At 48.2% G+C, this 16,401-nt stretch overlaps 2 long non-coding RNA genes across 2 annotated transcripts; both read left to right on the top strand.

Moving 5' to 3' along the window:
- The first annotated feature begins 8,811 nt into the window (after positions 1-8,811).
- Positions 8,812-11,965, top strand: LOC116149226 (uncharacterized). The gene is made up of 3 exons (XR_010377383.1): positions 8,812-9,176; positions 9,960-10,689; positions 11,176-11,965. It is a non-coding gene; the product is annotated as an uncharacterized LOC116149226 (long non-coding RNA).
- Positions 11,966-11,987: 22 nt separating this feature from the next.
- LOC135318918 (uncharacterized) lies at positions 11,988-15,912 on the top strand. Its single transcript, XR_010377382.1, has 3 exons — positions 11,988-12,728; positions 14,568-14,993; positions 15,143-15,912. It is a non-coding gene; the product is annotated as an uncharacterized LOC135318918 (long non-coding RNA).
- Positions 15,913-16,401: the final 489 nt, after the last annotated feature.

The following is a 16,401-nucleotide window of genomic DNA, read 5'->3' as shown; positions in this document are numbered from 1 at the left end:
GCACAACACGTTTGAATTATAAAAGGACCACACATTTCAAAGAATATTCCTTAAATAAAAGAAGATGCCACAAAAAGCAACAGTGGGATGTAGTATAACACGATAACACGGGAAGACTTTTTTATAGAACTTTTTTTCTGCATAGAAGATTCTTTTTGACTCTCTCATAATGCCAAGAACCACTGGATGCAATTAAATGAGTGACTTCATGAGAGGGAAAGGGAGAGAGGGATTTGGACCCACAATGAAAAATGTCCTTTTCGGAGAAGGGCAGCTGAAAGATTTTATTTTCTTCAGCCTTCTCTTTCCCTCCTCCCACAAATCTCTAGGGTTTCTCTGTTCAAAGGCTCCAAGTTACCACCTGCCACCTTTGATCAGCCTCCCCGCCTCTCGTGCGCCGCTGCAGAAACGGCTTGACTGTCCCGGCTCCCAGAACCCTTGATAGCAGCCCTCCTTATCCTCAAGTTCACTTCCAAGTAATAAGTTGTTCCTTCTTCTACAGCCAACCCTCAGAACTACAGAAAAACACAGGAAGAATCTGTATCTGTCTATCACTGGAGAATACGCCCATTTTTCATGCTCCCTAACACACCTGGGTTCTCATGTCAACACTGACATCACTTACAGAGCAAAGTGGAGGGGTTTGAGGGGCTCTGCTTCGAGGTTTTTTTGTGTTTTTTTTTTCTGTCTTTGCATCTGTGCTTCTTCCTGAATTATGAGCGTTACTGCGACGTGTTGCCCCTCACCACTGGCTGGCCCTGCCCAACCCTTAGCCATATTGTTCTGACCTAAGTCATGGAGTAAAGGAGACCATTAAGACAGAATCAAACCATCACTTCTGATTTTCATTCAACAGAGACATTTTTGAAAGCACATTTGTTCACTAACTTGTGGATCTGATACTAAGGATAACCCTTCCGAGCTTTTCCCCCTACAGCAGCCAAATGTACTAGGCAAAAATTAATTTCTTTTTTACTTTAATGACAGTAAAATTCCGATACGTTCCTCAAAGAGAGTTTCTGACCAGCATATGCTTCTACGTTGAGTTGAAATATGTTGATATAGAAATGTAACACTTCAGACCGGTCAGAAGATGTGCATTCCTGTTCAGGTGCTTGGGTCATCGCAAATAGAAAGAAGCTTCTCCTAACACTGTCATGGAGTCGCACAGTTCTGTGTAGTCCCAGCAGGAACGCACTGAAATAGAGGGAATGAAAGGACGTGTAGGCTTCCCCACTCTTAATCTTGAGTTTGCCGTCGGTCGCCTTTCCTGTGTGTGTGCTGACAGATCTCCCCTTCCAGGCACTACCCAGCTACTCACACTTTCATTCCATACATATTTGCTGTTCTCTTACAACAAGCCCGGCTCCCTTCCCGTCCTGAGGATAACAGCCATGAACAAGACTAAGTCCCTGCTCTCCTGGAGTTCGCCTTCCCTCTGGGGAGACAGATAAGATGAAAGAAAAGAAAGAGCCAGATAAGAAGACAGAGGTGAGGGCTGCAATCTGACAGCAGCACATAGCAAAGACCTGAAGACAGAGAGAGAGGGAGCGCTGGCTTCAGCCGGGCAAGAAGCAAGCCGTGCAGGGAGGCTCCGAGCAGGAGCAGGGCGGTTTGCTGGGGGACCGACCTCGGCCTGGCCTGCCCGGGGCAGCGCGGGAGGGGAGGGAGCCGGGGAGGAAGTCCCGGGTGTCGGCGCACCAGGAGGACCCGGAGAGGCAGGAATGGCCTTGGAAAAGAGAAGCATGTAGCCCAGGGTCTCCAGAACATTCCTCTAGTTTCCAGCACGTCCAGTGAGACAAGGACTGAGGTGAACCTGCAGGTGAAATCAAAGGATCCTCATTTCCTTTTCTTAATAATGAAAGAAATAACCACGGTATTCGAACGAAAGACTCAAATCTTGAAAGCCGAAGTATCAAGACTTTCCTTTTTATCTATTTTGACAGAATAATACAATTTCTGTGCCCCGAGTTTTCTGTGCTTTTGCAGTCTGGCCCAAAAATCTAAAAGGACAATGGGAAGATGAACCCTCTTTGTTACCTCAAAACCCTGCAGGAGCTGCCCTCCGCCTGCCCCGTCCTTGTCCCCTCGGCGCCCACCAGCAACCTAGAACTGCAGTGGTTTCTGGGACAGACAGACCGACCTGGTACCATGCAGACACCATTGCCATGGAGTTGCTTTCACAGAGAAATAACTAAAACATGGGTCAAAAAAAGTCAAGTCAGATTACCCTAGCTGCGTTTCAACACCATTGCCTCTCAAGGTGGCCTGGCCATGAACTAGAGACAAGATTTCCTTTTTTTTTTTTTTTTTTTTTTTTTTGAAAGAATGAGCAAACAGAGGGAAGACCCCTTGTAGGAAACAGTTGAAATAAGGGCGACAGCAGCTAGGAACTGAGATTCTTGTCTCACTGGCCACCTTGAATCTACCAAGAAGAGCGATCTCCTCTCCCTTCATGGAAGAGTGAGGAGTCTAGAGGGTGCTGTTACCCTGGGAGCTGAAAGCCAGCAGGCAACTTCTCTTTTCTGATCCCTCAGGACCCAACGCCAAGACTATTTCCCTGCAGTAAGAAGTAAGACCCCAAATGCGTCCTAGACTAAAATCTCCCCGAGGACAGGCCTTGTCCCTGACTGACTTCTGCAATCCCAAAGCTAAAACAGCACCTTACACGTACTTGGAATTCAGTAAACATTATCGGAAGGAAGGAAGGGAAGAGCAAAGAGAAGAAGGAAGATGTCTACCCGAGGCAGTACAAGCAGGGACGATCAGGTCCCGCCGCAGAGAATGCTGAACGCTCTCCCTTGGCCCCCTTACCACGGATGCAGTCCTCACAGTAAGATGATGCCCAACTTGTTGAGAGAAACAGGGGTTCTTACTCAAGGCACGAAGAGCTATTCCCAAAGCATCTTACTTCCATAAAAGGAGGTTGATACAGTCTCTTCAGGACTAATAAACACCACGTTATTAATTCAGGTATTTTCTTTTTAAAGAAATAGATACATAATGTCTTAATTCTTATGTAAGAATGCATTCCTGGGTGACAGATATTTCTTTAGGGTCATTTCATGGATGTGAATCATACCAAACCTCTAGCCAATAAATTTCATCCCATTCTCAATGGTACACAGCAGACATTCCAGAAATCTCCCACTTGAGTCTTCTAAACAGTTTTATAAGCCACATAGTTTCCTCCAAATCCATTTGCACAAACTGTAATCAGTAATTTAAAATCTATACATGCTGTTCTGGCTTTCCCAGAGTTTAAAATAGGATGTTAACCGTATTCTCAGCACTTGGGTATAAGATTATTGTTCATCTGCCCAAATATAAAGGGTACTCATCGCTTCTATCTAAACGACTCAGAATTCGCTGATGTCCTACGATGCTTGTTGGTTACTAGGTCCACATCCTCCCGCTGGCTTGTGAAGGCGACTTGGGAAGTATCCCAAGATGGTTACAGTAAAACAAACAGAACTAAACCAAACAAAAGCTCAGCTGAGCTGTGGTGCACACTGCACTTCAGCTAGCAGTAAACATGAGGAAACGTCACCTACATTTTTCAGTGAACATTATATTTACTAGCCTCACACATACATCCCACATAATTGGCAAGTGATGCCACTGTGTCCTTGTGTGGTTGTTTCCTGGCACATCCTGTGCGCTCTGGGTGGAAAACTGGTGACAGCAGCTCTCTTCATTGATCCTCTGTGTGTGTGCTATTTTTGGTAATCATACAAACACTGTTAAAAGACTGAGGCATGCCATCTTCAATTCTCTCCAGATTTGTAGTTAAAGCACAGACATTAGAAGACATGGCAGCCGACTTGGTTCCAGTCATCCACAGCAAGTGCGTCATGCGTTCCAGCAAAGGGGAGCTCGGCGTCCGCAGGTAGCACCTGTCCACACTGCCGACCTAATTTCCAGCCTTGCAGCATGTTGACATAAACTGCCAATTTACCCTGCTTCCCCTTCACCGCCCTGTGCTAAATTCAGAGCTCGGTCTGGAGTCCACACTGCCCATCACACAAACACCATTCCATGTTGCATCAGAAGGTCCTAGTGAGCCCACCTAATGAATGACAAAATATTATTTCAAGCTCACTGAAAGGGCCATACAGACTAGAGAATTTGCTTTCTTTTCTATAAAAAGCAGGGGTATCATGGTCCAACAGAGCAGACCACAGAATTCCCGAGAATATCTTAGAATTTCCAGTATTTCAGTGCACTGAGGTCTCCCATGTCAGTCATCCTTAGAAGGGCCAGAAAGAGAAAAGCAAAGGAATGGACCTTAAAATATCTCTTAAGGTGCTGAAACCTTTACCTTCCATTCTTAGTTAAGTTTTGGAAAAATTCAAAGTTAAAGTCCTAATAATTCCCTGGGTTACTGGAAAATGAACTTGCGTAATACTGTAAAAAAGAGAGAGAGAGGAAGGGAGGGAAGGAGGGAGGGAGGGAGGGATAGAAGGGGAGAATATTCTAGGACCCAAAGAGATGGTCCCTCAGCTTTAAAGTATCACATTATTTCATTTTTGAATTCTGTTGCCGCATACCTTGTTCTCAACTACTTCGAGGCCCCCTGTCCCCAAACACAAGCGGACAAGTGCGTGTGTGCACTTTTCCCCTCTTCCCAGCTCAGCGATGACAAGCCTATCGCATTTGGACTACTGAAGGACTCCTCGATAAAAGTCACCTATGTCTTGAAATTACAAATAGTGAAACGGTTTTGTAATACTTAGGAGATGCTGAAATGGAAATATGCTATTTCCATCAACTAATCACAATAGATAATTGACATATTAAGCAAACAAAAACACAAAAGGCCACTCCAAAGTCTCTTTCAAGTCTCCGTCTTACTTCCTGAGGGGCAGCTTTGCCCCGGAAACTGAAGAGCAAAGTAAGACCAGCTTCGGGGCACCGGAATCACAGCCGCCTTGAGATTGCGGTGATTTTTAATCCATCCTTCAAACCATCATTTTTGCAGCCAAGCGCCCGGGGCTTTCGCTCTTCAGTGAGGTAGCACCCCTTCCTGCTGACAGCCCTTTATTTGGGACTAAGCAGCGCCACGGGTGCGGGACTTAAACACGGGCGCGTATTCATAGAGGAGAACAGTTTCGCAAGCTACTAATGTTATATTCTTTGCTGCGATAAGGGCACTTAAGATGCCAGAGAAAGAAGTATATTTGGAAATGGCCTGGAAGCTCTCCTTTGTCGGTACTGGCGGCAGGCGGGAGCTACCCTTCGGCCGACTGTTCGCTGCTCAGTGGCTGCCGCCACTGTGGGCAGCCGGGTGCCCCTGCCGGAGCAGAGCTGGGCGAGGCGCTGAGAGGCCAGGGCCCTAGCTCCGGGCCTCCCTCTGCTGTCCTGAGCGACCTGCGGGGTGTGGGAGGTAAGGAGAGCAAGCTCTCATTCTTCCCCTCAGTATTCTCATCTGAGCATCCGCAGCTAGAAAGATGATCAGCCCTGGGAATGTTCCAAATGCAGGTCCATCGGGTGGCCACACAGCTAGGGGATGCTAGGGTGCCACAGGCACTGACTGGATCTGTGCCGGGGAACCAAGCACCCTCTCTGTGTGGGACAGTCGTGCGTACACAAACAATCTAAAACTAAGACTGTTTCTAGACCTCAGCACACGCTACGATACTAACTTGTATTTTATAATCCCATCTATGACCATCATCCTTTATATCTCAGATCGTAAATTCTAGTAGAATCTCTATTAAAAACCAGAGGGAAAAGAACAATCCTTGAATTTCAGCTGTCCCATCAAAAGTTGTTCTATCCTTTACTTCTATCAGAACCTTTAAAAGAGCGTTTCTCTAATAACATAATAAAAATTTTCCCAGTAGTGTTGGCCTTTTGTTTACCAAATCTGTGTCCCGAGATTATAAACCATATTGTGAACTTTTTATTTGCAAAGTATTCCATCTAGTTATGTGCTAATTACATGTAAACAGCTAGAGGCCACTATATCATCCTGAGAGTCTAGACGTCCTCCTGGGGTAGCATGAGAACTCTTTGGAGGAAAAGTGTAATTAATTAAGGCATGTTGGAGAAAGAAGTAAACATGGTGAACTCGTTTCTAACTGGCTTGAAGTTGGCCCTGAAATGAGGTAGAGGCAATTTCCCCAAATTTCCCCCCCCCCCACACACACAAAACCTAAAATGCAAATCCTAAAATAAATGGAATTAAGATGATTGTTTCTTCTGTAGAGCACAGGGAACTATGTTTAATGTCTTGTAATAACCTTTAACGAAAATGAACACATGTATGTATACGCATGGCTGGGACATTGTGCCGTGCACCAGAAACTGACACATTGTACCTGACTGTACTTCAATTTAAAAAAGGAAAAGATAATTCAAAAAGGAGCAATTAAAAAACAAACTTCAAAGTTTAATTTTTATTTTTGATACATGAAATTTTGTAAATCATTCCCTAGTGGAAAAAAAAAAGTAAAACTTGACATTTTTGCTTCATTTTCAAACAATAATCCCACTGCACCACTTCGACTTCAAATTACCATGGGTCTAAAAGGAACCAGAGTGGTGTAACGATTTTAAAGATGGAAAAGGGCATGCATCTGGTATTGAAAAGAGAAGCATTAGCAAATTCACAGCAAATACGCAATAGATATCCAAAGGGAGTAATTACAGGAAAATTGCTCGTGCTTAAGAACATGGAAGGGCTTCATGTGTGAAATTATAATGCTTAAGTGATATCCGACAACACGGGAAAAATCTCCACATGCTTATCTAGTCCCCAGAGCAGCCCCTGAAGGAGGATGACTGATCTCCTGTCTCGTTTTATTTCAGTTAACGGGATCGCCTGTGCTTTCCTTGTTTTAACTCTTGTTTGAAGATTCCCGAGTCTTAATAACTTGTGGCAGCGAACTCTCCAGTTTAATTATAAGACATCTCATTAGCCATATTTCTCCGTATCAGATATGTTTCTCTTAAGCCTACCTCTTGCAGTCTTTTCCAACGGCACTACCATGAAGGGGAAATAAATTAGAGAACTTTTACAGGACGAGTCCAGGGCCGCTGGAGAAAGTCAGCGTGCCGAGGACGGCAGAGGGAAGCACCGCGGCGCGCGGGCAAGGCCTCGGCTCCGGCTCCGTGCTTACTGAACAGGCCGCGGACGTTATTATCGCACTTCCCAGGGTCTCGCTGCCCCAGGCACTCCCCACCGTGCTCAGTCATGTTGGCAGGTGTTCCTGGAAGCTCGTATTTCCGCCTTTGATAAACATGATGTTCGTGCTTTCCCATGTCATCATGTACCGAACCTATTAATGTCAATAGATTCCACCCACGGATTATTCCCCCCAAAGCGGTGCCGGTGCCGGAGGATCTTCCTCCTTCCAAGGAATTGAAATAATGGCTGACAACAGTGCCCCTCCGTGGCACTCTCGTGTTTCTTTTCTCCCCCAAGCAGTCTTGGAATAAATATCATTGTATCGCTCTTTCTCACGTCTCTCTGAACTCCCAGCTGAATTAAACTTCTTGCAAATTAAGAAGTGACTTGCATGGTCGGAGAGTTTGACCTGGTTTAAAGGTGCGAGTGAAGAAAGAGGGAAAACCTGGGACACTTACAGCCACTTACCATCCTGCTCACCCTCAGGAAGTCTGCTTACCCTCCCTAAGCTTCCACTGCCTCCTGTGTCAGTAGGGGGTAACGCCCACACCTCCTGTTCAGGGTTTTGTGAGGATTGGGGATAATCCGTTTGGAAACGACAGCACACTGCCTGACAGACAGACAGACAGACAGAACCTGCCAGGCCTCCTTATCATGGTGATGATTTGCAGCTTTGCTCTACCCCAGCCACAACAAATACAAGTCACCACTACGTGCTGGACAAGTCCTTTGACCTCTTCCTGCTTCATATTTTCTGAATTAAGATACTCCTCCTTGAAAGAGTGATTCCTTCTAACCACCACATTTTCATTCAGACAATGACCACACTGATTGGCTGCGTAGAGAGGCCAATAGCAGGAGATGCGAGGGCCCGCCTCCCGCAGCCTCCAGTCACACGTGCCCGCCTCCCGCAGCCGCCCGAGCACTTCTGAAAGCACCATGACTGCCGCGGTGCTTGAAGGCACCACCGACTCTAGCCTGATTTACTACAAAAAGGTCTTCTCTCTGCTGGACTTCCTGGTCACTTGGTGATCCGTCCACAACAACAATCTCTTCGAAAGAGGAGCTACGTAACATAGTTCCTTTGCTCAGCGCCCTCCAGCTGAAGAGCAACGTTCAGGCCTGTAAACCCAGCACGCTCTGCCCGCCGCCGCCTCCCGCCGCCGCTCTGCCCGCCGCCGCCTCCCGCCGCCGCTCTGCCCGCCGCCGCCTCCCGCCGCCGCCTCCCGCCGCCGCCTCCCGCCGCCGCCTCCCGCCGCCGCTCTGCCCGCCGCCGCCTCCCGCCGCCGCCGCCTCCCGCCGCCTCCCGCCGCCGCCGCCTCCCGCCGCCTCCCGCCGCCGCCGCCTCCCGCCGCCGCCTCCCGCCGCCGCCTCCTCCCGCCGCCGCCGCCTCCCGCCGCCGCCGCCTCCCGCCGCCGCCGCCTCCCGCCGCCGCCTCCCGCCGCCGCCTCCCGCCGCCGCCTCCCGCCGCCGCCTCCCGCCACGTCCCTGAGACTCCTGCTCCTCTCGCTCTCGCTCACGCCACTCAAGCCGCGGTCGTTTTTTCCTGAAGTTTACTGGCCCCTTAGCCTGAGTCTTTAGGCTTTATGTGCCTTCTGCCTGGAGCATTTCTTTTCCGGGTACCAGGATAGGTCTGTCCTCACCCTTCTTAGATCATTCCTCTACTATCCCCTCCTCCCCCCCCCCCCCCCCCAGACCATCTACTGGGAACCACAACCCTTTGCAAACATTCCCTAACTCCTTCCCCTGATTCTGCTCCATGATACTCACCACCAGCTGGCGCATTTTATTTGTCCAATTTTTTCTCCTCACTCTGGAATGTAAGATCTTACAGTACGGATTTGGTTTTAAGTCTGTTCACTGTCCTACCCCCAATGTCTAGAGCTGCACGTGGAATCTGAAGGCACGCTAAATGTTCAGTGAAGACTGCTGAATGAATAAATGTTTCCATGTAATGGTAAAGTTTGGTTGGGCTGGAGGAAAAGCAAAAGAAGAAATAAAAACAACGCCACCGCTGATTCTCCCAGGATATCAGTTCAAGCAGGTACGTTTTGGGTCACATGCTTCTGAATCCAATCATAGTAACTCTTCAATCAAATTTAAGCAATCTTACATTAAAGGTTTCATCATTCTGGAGGACTTTAGGAAAACCTGAAGATTATTCAGCAAAGTTGCTGGAATTCCTGGATTCAACATAGCTAAAAAGTGTATGTCATGCTTTTCAGAAAGGGTGAGACATTAGGGGCATAAAAAAGTTTACAGGCAGCGTCGATGGCCAAGATCAGGTCCTACGACCCTCCATTCCTGCCGCCTCCCTCCTCACACACGCCGCTGCCTGCAGTCCAGGGCAGCCTGGGAGGCAGCCGTGATCACTTCCTCCCCCACCCCCCATTTTTCTTCCATGATTCACTTCTTTTGGAAACTTTCTCCATGGTGAATCCAGACCAACCCAACAATGTAGGCCTCTGTGAGTGGCCGTTAGGGTTGTCACCTCGAGCTACACACATAGACAGGGTTTTTGAACTTAAATACCCTCTCTCTGTTTCATGGATGGACGGGGGGGGGGGGGTTGTGTGGCTTCTGACTCAATTCAGAAAACACATGTTTCTGCCAGGGAGAGCGGGTGGGGGCTCAGTCCCGCCCGCACCCCCTGCGGCGGAGCCCCCTAACCCTCCCTGGAGCTGGGCAGGGGGCCGGCCAAGAGCTGGAGCCTCCGACGTCACAGGCCCTGCCCGCTGGCCGCCCTGCCTGGCTGCTTCCTTTCTCTGAGGGGTGTCAGAGCCTTCCTTGAACTGCTCTTCAAAGTGCCCGTCATCTCATCCTGCAGGCTCACCCCCGTGGCACTGGAAGACGTCCAAACCATTGAGAGACCCTTCACTGGACTCACCAGAACAATTACCTGAAGGAGAACAAATGACGTCACGGTGTGCCCACGAGGCTTCTTGCACGAAAGAGAAAGCTAAGTTACAGCACGGCCAGATGTGACTTCTGTATCACCAGTTTAGGTCATCAGTTAGGTGACCTAAGGGCCTGGTTTGGGTCACAAAACCCTTCATCCACTAGGCTAGACAGGCTGTCCTCACTTCCAGAAACTGCCCCCTGGCTGGGATTCAGCACTTCCAGAAACAGCCTCCCATGCTGACCGATGGATAGATTAGGAGGGGTGACCTCAGCCAGTAAGTGCTCAGCTCACAAGTACTCAGACATGTGACATGTGGGAACCTCGACCTCAGAGATCCAGAAATATGAAGCGTTCAGGTGCCTCCATCCCTTACGGAGGCCAGCTCCTAGGTACACCAAGCTGCAGCATGGGTGGCATGTTCGTGTGACATCGTCAGCACGGAGCCGGCCACACTCTGTTCTCGTTTAGCCTCAAAATCAACGTCGTGCGCACGAGACCTCAACTTCGCCGTGTGACTGCGAAGGACAGAAGTAGGGTCAGCTGGCGGAACTGAGATTCCGACTCATCACGAGGACTTTCCAACAACAAGAGTGACAGCCTGGGGACGGATGTGCTGGTATCTGGGCCCTTGCATCTCTCCTCATCCTTCCTGACAGTAAGACCTTGGATAAGGAAAGAGCTAGCACCTCAGAGCATCGCTTACAATGCTCTAATTATCTACCTTACGAATCAATTTTCTTGAGTGAGTTCTTAAGTGAATCAATTTTCTTAAGGCTGATGGTGCTTTCCCAGATGCTGAAGGGCTGTTCGACTTCTCAGTACCCCCGTGACTCAGTGCCTTCCGACTCCCTTGAAATCCTTATGCTGGTCTCTCGGGTTCACTGCTCAGTTCTGGAAATTCTCCCAAGCAGCATCCAAGACCCCAGGGGGGTGACAGGGGCTGAGCTACAGTGGGGAGCTGTCCTCGGCTTCCTTGCTTTTTCACTCTTTTCTGAGTTTCCTTCTTGGAAACCTTGCAATTTCCAAGATGCTTTCTTCTCAAAAGATTTACTGTGTATTTTTAAATCTCTTACCTATTTATAAATTCATGTTCTCTCTCTCTCTCTCTGAATGCATCCTTCCTGTGTCTTACTCTATCAAGAAAGAGGATTTAAGACCGCTTCCAAGTCCACTGTCAATTGCGATACTCTCTCAAACCACCCTGGACTCACTGAGAATGACTCGTCCACAGAGGCATAAATGTATTAAGCGGAACGGCGACATGACAACTCACACCTTAAAAAGCGCACAGTATTATACTTCTTAACGGAGCCTCGAAAGAGGCTCGTATCTGGTGTCTGCCTGCATCCAGGAGTTTTCATGAGGAAAACAGAAATCAGATTCTTTTGGCTACTTCTTCTGGCTTTTAGGCTTCATCCTAGAAAACCAGTTTTCACATCTTTGCAGACTGGAAGAAACAGGTGGAAACTCCACCCCCCGCCGCCTTGTTGATGCCACAGAGATACGGCAGGACCACCCAGCTATGCAGAGCGCTCAGCAGACGGACTCAGGCCCCATCACCCGCACTCATTCCAGAACATCTGCTTTTCCCTTTGCAGAATTTATTATTTTTCAGCTGTCTTCAGCCACTCTTTCTGGCTCCTTGATTACGCATTACAAACCAGCACATGCTAGCATTTACACAGTGCTCGGGGGAAGGAACAGCCTAGCCTGTCTCAGGGACTCTGAAAAGCCATATGCAATCATGGGACTTTTCCTCCCTCTGGCAGCGGTGGAATCATTTTAGTCTTGTCGCTCTGAAGTGGATGGGCAGCCTGCAGTCTCTCTCACACCCTTAAAAATGTTCCTCCAAAGAAAAGACACAGATTTTAGTCCATCTGTGGACCATCTGCAGAAACAGAAGAGCCCATTGAGAGTTTCTGGACCCTTCCCACCCCCCCGCCCCCAGCCATTCAGACCAGTTCTCTGGCCGGGCGTGGCTTTCTGTGTGGTTCTCAAAATACACACATCACACGAATGGTGCTATCTCACAGCCATAAGGGCCCCATCAGGGCCAGAGGAGGAGAGTGGACAGTGTGACAGGGAGAAATCACTGTGACATCTGTGTGCGCTTTTCAGAGATGGATGAGAAGACACATAATGATTATTCAGAAAAAATAAAGGCAGAGCCTGACCCCGCGGTGGTCCTCACGTCCAGAAAGACTGCTGTGTGAAGAGGTGCTTACACTTAACCTAGGCCATTTCTCCAAGATCAGAACTAGAGACAAGGCAGAAATTAAAGGGGAGGGTGAAAGCCATCTGCTGGACGAACGCAAACACCCGCCCTTGGAAGCACCTCCCACCCGGCTCCCTCGGTTGCTGTTCTGACCCTGCGGACGTTTGAGCAAAGTCGGAAACCCACTGGTGGGGACGTTGCAACTGCCATCCTTGAGTGGACGTGACTTTGGATTCTGTCCTTTTCACCAAAGCTGAGTCCTCAGCGCATCTCAGGGGCTGTTTTGGGGGACAAGTGTCTTTCATTTGGTTCAGAAATAGTTTGGGGGGGAAAACAGGAGGAAATACTATCAGTGAAGTTATTGGCCATTCCCGTCCATCCACCTAAGCGCCCCCTTCCTTCCCGTTCTGTTCTCTGCAGCGCAGCCAGTACCACGCCTGCTCCACGTCCTACGGCCGATCAGTGTGCATCTGCCTAAGGTGAGCTCTGCAAGAGGGGCGTGGGGCCGCCCGGGTCACCCCATCACCACATCACACCTTTTAGTGCTCAGATCAGGATTCCTGCAGACAGTATATACTGGACAGGGCTTGTCCACTACGAGATAGGACACATTCACGCCTTGTCCATCAGCAAAATGAATGGACACGCCCTCTCTGCCTCAGGACTCCCCGTTCCCCAGGGATCAGGGCCACACCTTGTCCTCATGCTTCGCAGGACAGGTCCAGACAACTTCACTTGAATGGTCTTACATTCACATTCAACATTCTTCCAACACTCATTTAGGTCACAGCATCTCTGAATGACAAGCCACAAGAGTGGCTTCATTTCCCCTCCAAAATTTTTAAGTGGAATTTTTGACAGTCACCCAAACCCATTTGTCCGATGCTGCCTTTTACAGAGAAATGTTTCTTTTACTAGGGGCTGACTTCCCAGCTAAAGATTTGACTTGAAAACAATAAGAACAAAAATGAAATAAACTTTTATTTTAATCCTTTCCCTCTTTTTTTTTTTAAAGTGTATAATTATTTGAAGGCCTCTGGGATTGTGTATTCAAATTAGATCAATAGGTAAAGTTCAATAAACCACAGGAGGGTCTAAGAGCCCTTTAAGAAATGTGAATTTTCAGAAGTCCAACTTAAAAGGGTTGACGCAGGATACTGAGAAGGTCAGGAGATGGTGGGTGTCAGAGGGAAAAAATCTGACCTAGTAGGGGAGAAAGATGGCTCTGACAAAGTCCAGTAAACCGCAGTTAGAAAATCCGCTTGAATCAGAATCCCTTCCTCCAAAAACTACGACTAGACCGCGTCTCTTCAAAGTTCTAATAGATAATTAGTAACAAAAGCTGCCTTTCCTGACTTTTAAGTTAGACTTAAACAAAACGTATAGATTGATAAGGCAGATACCGATCTATATGTTGATACACGGTATTATGTGATATGCTTCCTACGGGGCGTCCTTACGTCCAAATTGTCCACATGGCATCTGCTGAAGTATTTCTCCATTTTCTGCAATCATCTCTGAGAAAATAAAAAGTTCCTCAAGAACAAAAAAAAAAAAAAAAAAAGCATATAAAAAGAGAAGAAAGGGGCTGTTTTCCATCACACTAAACATTTTTCCAGTCCGAACACAGTCTTGGTCATTTGTTCCATCATTTCCCTCCTGCCTGTGGAAGTATTTGATGGTGCAAATAACATCACACACCAAAATTCTGCCTGGCCAATCAGTACCAGTAGGGCAAGGAAAACACCCTTCTCCTGAAATTTGTGATTATATGTCTCAGATTAATAGACGTGGTTATATTCGTTCAGGTCCATATTTGGGGGAAAAGTGTTTAGTCCGACACCTGCACTTTGCAGACTCAGGGAAGGAGGCTTTAGGAGGGACAAGCAGCTGGCGAGACGGGATGAACACGCACGTTCTGTTCCAGTGTCTCCACCCTCACGCGTGGGTCCTTCCCCTTACAGAGATGTAACTGATGTACCACGCCGTGTAGGTTCAGGGGCACGGCCTGCCAGCTCCATGCAACAACGTGTTGCAAGATGATTACCACCGCGGTGTCAGCTAGCACCTCATCGAGTCACGTCAGTGTCATTTCTCTTTTGTGGTGAGAACAATTAAGACCTATTCTATCCGTGAATCCACGGATGGACACTTAGGGAACATATTTCATATGTTAGTACTAGGCATTTCTTTCTCTTGACATGATGGGCGTCTCTATTCAGTGAATTGCCGGCATTTTTTTTTCAAAATGGTTTGATTTTTGGCATGTTGGAAATCTGGCTCATCTTCCTCTCTTCATTTATTTACTCATTCTTTAGTCCACATCTCCAAAAGTGCGAGGGAAGTGCACTGATCTGTTCCTATGTGACAAGTCCTCTCTCCTCTTAACGTATTGAGGGCTACGTCTCATACCTTGTGACTCTGAGGACCACGTCTCATACCTTGTGACTCTGAGGAAGAATCCCATGAAGAAATCGGTGCAGAACAGGAGCCAGGGTGACGGGAAAGGAGCAGGCTGTTTTGCTGAGTGGGAGCCCCCAGACGTCTGGGACAGGCGACCTGACACCTCCTTGACGGAAACCACTCTTCTCGTTTCACACATTTGCTGTCAGGATGAGAGAAGGCAGAGAGAAGAACAAAAGCCGGGATCTGCACCAGAAGTCATGAGTTTCTGTCTCGGTCCCACCGCTCTGCAGCAATGGAGTTATTCAGCCTCTCCAAGCCTCAGTTTCCTCATAAAGCAGGTAAGACTTCATTTATTCTCTACGGGACTTGCCGCTGTGCCTGTGAAGAGCTTGCCCTCGGCTCTCAGAGCCCACTGAAGCACTACCTGAATATTAGTCTCTTTCTGACTCCCCCACCAGATGACCCACGGTCTTCCCTTCTCACACAGGCTTGTAGGAACCCCCACAGCCACTCCTGACATCCTTGCCTCCCCGCCACCACGTGGTCAGATCCGCCCTGGGACCAAGGACCAGAAAAAGAAATCAGACACAAGTGAAGCAGACAGAGCAACAGCCTGAAGCCATGATTCAGAGACGGCATGACCACTTCTGCCTACACGCCTAGAAAATCCCGAATAGGGGGAAAAACCAGCACATTCTCCTTTATTCACAGAGCAGTTCTGGCGTGGAGGTGACAGCGCACAAAGGGCTATTCCTGATAATGCAGGGTCTCCCTGTTGTAGAAAGAGGCTTTGGAGTCAGATATAAAATCTGGCCACACCATTCATGCGCTGTGTGATCTTAATTAGTGTATTATCTCTGAGCCTGAGTTTCCTGATCGCTGATTGAAGAGAGCCCTACCTACCTCCCGGTTGGCGGGGCAAACATAAAATACGTGTGCAGCAAAAGGATCTGATAGGATAAAATGATCATCACTGTCCCTGCCTTGCCATTTAGAACAAGGTCAGATCCTCTGCTTGCATTCGTCAGTTACACCTGCAGCACCCTGGCATCAGGGTGAAAAAGGAAAGCCTTGGAACTAGTCACCAACCCAACAACTTCAGGGCTGGCAACTCCCGAATAACCTGCCAAGCTCTGCCAGCAGTTAAGGATTCAACTTTCCCTGTAGACCTACACACCAGAGGCAGTTGGATAATCACTTCTAATCACCTATTGACTGGGTTGCTTTTTGTTTCAGCACTGCCGGGACAGAGGTTGGGGCCGGGAGGGGCTGGGAGGGGCCGGGAGGGACCCAGCCAGCTCCCACACTACAGGAAGGATGCAGCCCAACCAATTCATTTCACCTTCTGCGTTTATTTTTAACTGTGATAAGAACGCTTATTATGATATTCACCCTCCTAACAGAGGTTTCAGTGCATGACCCAGGGCTGTGAACCACAGGCACGGTGCTGTAGGGCAGGTCTGCAGAACTGCATTCATCTCTCAGAGCTGAAACTTCACATCCATCGAACAGCAACTTCCCCATTTCCCCCACCCTCCCTGCCCCTGGCGGCCACCATTCACCTGCTTCTCTGAGTGTCACTGCTTGGGCTAATATATGTAGTATTGTCCTTCTGTAACCAACTTACACCCCCCAGGTTCATCACTTTTGTTTCACATGGCGGGGTTTCCTTCTACTTTAAGGCCTGTGTGTAAATATACACGTTTTCTTTATTCATTCATCCATCAATGGCCACTTAGGTTTTTC

Source organism: Camelus dromedarius, chromosome 22, assembly GCF_036321535.1.
Source record: "Camelus dromedarius isolate mCamDro1 chromosome 22, mCamDro1.pat, whole genome shotgun sequence".
Lineage (NCBI taxonomy): Eukaryota > Metazoa > Chordata > Mammalia > Artiodactyla > Camelidae > Camelus > Camelus dromedarius.
The sequence above is the reverse complement of the archived record's forward strand: the minus strand, read 5'-3'. Positions and strand labels throughout refer to the sequence as shown.